The sequence below is a fragment of the Lactuca virosa genome, chromosome 2 (genome assembly GCF_052849685.1).
Source record: "Lactuca virosa cultivar CGN04683 chromosome 2, Lactuca_virosa_CGN04683_v6, whole genome shotgun sequence".
Taxonomy (NCBI): domain Eukaryota; kingdom Viridiplantae; phylum Streptophyta; class Magnoliopsida; order Asterales; family Asteraceae; genus Lactuca; species Lactuca virosa.
Genome location: NC_136427.1, coordinates 34579859 through 34585338, shown reverse-complemented (window position 1 = coordinate 34585338; position 5480 = coordinate 34579859). Strand labels below are relative to the sequence as shown.

The 5480-nt window shown below is 35.0% G+C and overlaps 1 non-coding gene across 1 annotated transcript; it reads right to left on the bottom strand.

Moving 5' to 3' along the window:
- Nucleotides 1-488: 488 nt before the first annotated feature.
- On the bottom strand, nucleotides 489-595 carry LOC145162074 (small nucleolar RNA R71). The gene has a single exon (XR_013738931.1). It is a non-coding gene; the product is annotated as a small nucleolar RNA R71 (small nucleolar RNA).
- Nucleotides 596-5480: the final 4885 nt, after the last annotated feature.

The following is a 5480-nucleotide window of genomic DNA, read 5'->3' as shown; positions in this document are numbered from 1 at the left end:
TTGAGAGTTTGAAAAAGATTCCTAATCCATAAGATCCCGAGTACGAGACTGATCCCGAGTACACAATTGAGAAGAGTGAACCCAACAACGAGCAAGAGAACGAGATGGCGGACATTGCTGATTTGTCCATAGGAGCATACAAGAAGCGAATAAGAGACGATGCTGGTCTTGGTTTGGTGCAACCTATAATTCCCGCTTCTGCTACTTTTGAGTTGAAAGGGCACATTCTTACTGCACTTAAGGATGTCCCATTTTCTGGCAAAGATCATGAGGATGCTTACAAGCACCTAGACGAGGTCAATGATATTGCAGACCATTTCAATGTCCCGAATGTTCCTAGGGCGGCAGTGTTGTTAAGGATGCTTCCCGTCACTTTTAAAGGAGCTGCAAAAGACTGGTTGAAGGCACTTCCACATGGCACAATCACTACATGGGCACAGATGCGCGAGCAATTTTTGGAACAATTTTGCCCACCATCGAAGATATCTAAACTCAAGAAGGTAATAGCCAACTTTGAGCAACAACCAGGGGCATCACTTTATGAGGCATGGGAGCAATATAAAGGGTTGATGAGAAGCTTCCCTCAAAATGACCTCAACGTACAACAAGAAGTGTCTATATTCTATGATAGGGTAAATGTCATAATGAGGAAAATCCTTGATTCTCAAGGACCACTCACTAAGAAAAATCCGGGTGAAGTGAAGGAGTTGATAGCGGAGTTCTCAAAGCATTCTCGTGAGTACCATAATCTGAGACATCATGGAACAAGGGGAATTGGTAGTAGAACATCAGAAGACATGGCTGCTGTGCTAGCAATGCTCAATAATACGGACCGTAGGATTGTTGGATTAGATGTCTAATCCCATAACTATTATTGGTATGTACTTGACCCGAGAGTAGCATGGTCCATTTGGGTTGCATATCATCAGGACAATTTGTTAGGATGGACTTTTGAGAGAAGGTTATTTATGGTTTATTAATATATTATAAGTTATAATATATTAATATGAAATCATATGTTTTAATTAGTATCGATCAAGAATTAATTTGGAATTAATTTAGTGATCAAAAGAGACTAATTAAATCTATGGGGACTAATTATGATAATTAGTTATATTTATATGTGTTGGGCTTATGATCCATGTTGGACCAAGTTTATGTATGGATACATAAAGAGTTGGGCCACATGAACCATGGATCATAAAACCCATGGGTATGGATTATGGGTTATACCCATGACCCTTGGAATCCTACATATAAATAGGTTACTCCATAGCCAAAATCACCACTTCTTTTCTTAGAGAAATATGGAGGTGTTTTGGTGCATGGAATTCTCTCTCAAGAGCCACCTTTGTCCTAGGTGTGTTGTGATTCCATTTGAGGCATTTCATACTATTGGTGCTAAGCTCTTAAGGCCAAATACATCAAGACTTCAAGCCACATAAAAGGTATGTTTCCCTAACTAGTATATTATATGGTTTATGTCAAATGCATGCTAGTTATAGGTTTAATGCCTTGGAAACCATTTGCATGTATAATTAGTGAAAACATAGATCCAAGGTATTTAGGGTTGTATGTGCACCATAGGATGTTGTATTATACCAAAATCCAACAGTGGTATCATAGCCATGGGTTGTTTTATATTATATTTGATGCAAATGTATTTTTTTTTCAAGTTGAAGGAAAAAAAAAACATGAAGTTTGTCAAATTTTATGATAATTACTTGATTTTATGAAAAACTAATTATTTATAAAATTTGAGTCACTTTACTACAAGAGTTGAATTAGGTCAATTTATTAAAAGATAGAATGATATGATTATTTTATTTGTTTTAAAAGTTTGATCTAAATGGTTTTAAGGAGTTACAAATTTTGTCAAAAAATTTTGGAACTCAAAAGTTTTTTTTTTAAAGTTATGATCTTAAGAGTTTTGAAACTTCCATAAGTTATGGATGTGAAATGTCTCATTTATTAACTCTAGGTTATGAATTCCAAGAGTCTTCAAAGGATAATTGTCAAAGTTTCAAGATTTGTATTAGTTTATATGATTATCTAATTTCTTGAAAATTGTTGATGTGAATTATCTTTACTTATGAGTTTAATCTAGATCATAGAAAAATTATTTGATTATTGTGTTAATTGGAATATTTGATCTTAATGGTTTTTATGAACTCCATAACTTGTACTCAAGTTATGGAAACTGAAGAGTTTTTCTTTTTAAAGTGTCATTAAGTCTCATAGGTTATGAAAATAGAAGAGTCACTATTTTTAATGTCATCATTAAATGATTTAATGTCTTCCATAACTTGTCCTCAAGTTATGGAACTTGAATTTTTTTTCATTAAACCTTAATTAAACTCATAAGTTATGAAAAATCCAAGAGTTTTGAAAGGTTTCAAAACTTGTCCTCAAGTTTTGGAATTTGTAAAGTTACCCCCATGTATACTTTAATTCCAAACTAGACCTTAGAATTTTTAAAGTTTAAAATTCAACCCTTATACTATTATTATAATTTTAATTATATAGATATGTATAAGATAAAGTCAATCTTACCATTAGTAGGCCTCATTCACAAAGCCGGTCTATAAGGGGGGTATAAGGTTACTGCCTATAAAATGGCAGTTTAATGGGTGTCCACTCTCACCCACCGCTTACTTGACTGATGGAGGGTCGTTAGCCGAACGGGTAGGATTAAGATTATAATTCTCCCTTCATTAAAAGTATAATTATAAATACTAAGTAACTAAACACTTATAAATTCTCAATCTTAGTTACTTAGGAAAATGTGAAATGGTGCTAACCCATGAAATTACACTTTGCACCTTTGTTAAGTCGTTAGTGGAGCGTGTGTGGTTAACCGGCACACTAACATGGGACTGACAATGTGTGGCGAAGGGTAACTTAAGTTTATCATAGATTGGTGGAGAGTGTGTGGTTAACCGGCACATCAATTAGGTGATAAAGTTGAGGGTACCAAGTCAATTTGCATGGTTATTCACACCTTGTTTGTGATCCTCGGCATCCCAGTCACAAACTTGAGAGGGCACAATCGAGATTCAAACATGCCATTGAAAGTTCAATGTATCTCAAAAGATCTAGGAGTTTCAAATCCAATTAAAACTTAATTATATTTCGTTTTCATGGTGGAAATTGGTAAATCGTCATTTACCTACCTTCAACTATTTTATAGCTTGGATTACGGCATCCCTCTTCCGGTTATAAATAGGTTGTTGAATCGTAGCCTAAATATTTCATATTGGGTGTTATATTAAGGACTTTAAATCAACTAAACTTGAATTTCTCCCATTATAGTTGTCTAGTTCAGACAACTATGGTCTTCCCAAATCTTTAGGAACAAGCTTTCCTATTGAAGATGATATCCCACATGGCAATCAAGGTGAAAGATTAATCCCTTTGTTGTGCATTAATGGGACTGGAAATCATGCTTCACTTCCTCCACCTCCTCCAATTATTCTCCCTATCCCACAAGTTCAAATACCTGAAAAGTTCAAGGTCACTCAATCCCTATTGGCAAGCCGGGAGAGTCGGGTGTCGAAGTCTCGAGGTAGCTGGCTGTTGACTTGGTTCTTTTGTCACACCCTAATGACAGATCAAGACATGACCCTTAATGATCTTACCTATTTGCTTGATGCTGCTAAATTAGCAATGACTTGGGGCACTAGTAAAGCAAAATTTGATTGGAAGATCAACTTCCCAAACTTCCATGGACATTGACAATGGTAACATTAGAAGTCCAGAAAAGCTTTCTCTTCCCAATGGAAAGGGATCGACCATGGTCAAGTCATTTGACCTAATGGTAAAGAGAAAGGATAAGTATGAGATAGTCTCATGTGCCATTTCCAAAGAGTCCATATGTTTCTTTTGCCAAAAGAAGGGGCATTGGCTGCGAAGCTGCCAGATTTACCTGAAAGATCTGGTAAAGTCAAAAGTTTGACTCTACTTCAGGTAAAGTCCATTGTGTAACTCTATTAAGTTCCTACTTGGAGATTCTTATTACATGATGTGACTGGGTCACATATTGATGTCTTAAGAATCAAAGAAAGGAGAGGAAACTTAAAGGAAGTATATGCTGATTCTGATCGCGAAGATGGATTTCGGTCGCATGGTTCGGTGATCAGAATTTTGGGCTGTTACTTAAAGAGTTATGATATATATTGCTTAGGAATATATAACAACAAGGTTTTCATATGGATTGTAAGGATAAGAAGTTTTTTCGCAAAGTTTTAAAATAAAAGAAAAAGGTTTTATTATTATTTATTTTAAGTATCCTTACAATGGCATTTGTGAAAAATTGTTGCTTATATGATTCCATTAAGAGCAATATTGGAAAATGGATTTGATTCTTTCATTTGTGGTAGTGTCTAAATTTGCGAAATAAGGAAAGATTCTCATCACCCAAGTTTCAAATTGGACCGAAACTCAGAATCATGCAAGTTGTATAGTATGATGAATGAGAACTTTTAGCTTTGGAAAAATTAAGACTAATTCCTTATGTGAACAAGGAAAGGACTAAAGGATCGAGTACACATTCTTGTGCACTGGTCAAGTCCACCACAAAAGATCGATAAGACTATTCGTCATGATTTACTAAAGTTTAGTAAATATGGTTATACTTACAAGTTTAAGTATAATTCTGAAACATTTGAAAAGATTCAATGTATGTCAGAACGAATGAGAAGAATCAAATTAGACAGAAAGATAAAAGTTTCTCAAATCTGAAAAGATGGGAGAGTACTTTAGTATCATGTTTTGTGATCATCTTAATGATTAAGAAACTATATCACAATTAGTCCTCTAAGGTCATCTTAGTGCATTCTAATGGCTAAGAAGAGGAGTCTTGAATTGTTGAAGTGGTTAAATCAAGGAGATGAGTCATAATTCGTTCCAAAACAAGTCTTAGAGTCATAGTCCAAGATTGTAACTTGAGTGACACGCCTTAAAGAAGGTTTATAACACTAGTCAAATGTAAGAGTAGATTATGTTCTACTCTTGTATATTTGAAATTGGTAAGTTGTGATGTTTTGGATAAAACAGAGACCAACTAAGGCTAATTGTGTGAAATGTTTGTCTTGATAAAGAATCCGAACTATCTCTTGAATATTTGACAAGAGAGTCTTATATGTCAAGAGGACAGTGGGAGTCCTATAGGTCTTGAAAGTCTCAAGAGCTAATCAAGGATAAAAACCTGAAGTTCATCACTAGCACACGACTTGAGGTTTATAACCTATCGTGTTGACATTTCTGTGCCTATTCCAGTTAAAGTTGGCTTTGCATATGAGTTCTGAAAGTTCTCAATTGGTTGCATAACAACTTGGAAGCAATGGAAGGCCCTTGTACTGCCAGGTGGCAAGAATTTAAGATTGCACAAGTTCAGTCCATATGAGTTTGGATTTGTCATTAACCTTGTCTTGTGATTATGGTTTTGACAAATTCATATGGATGGAACTCATACACCATAA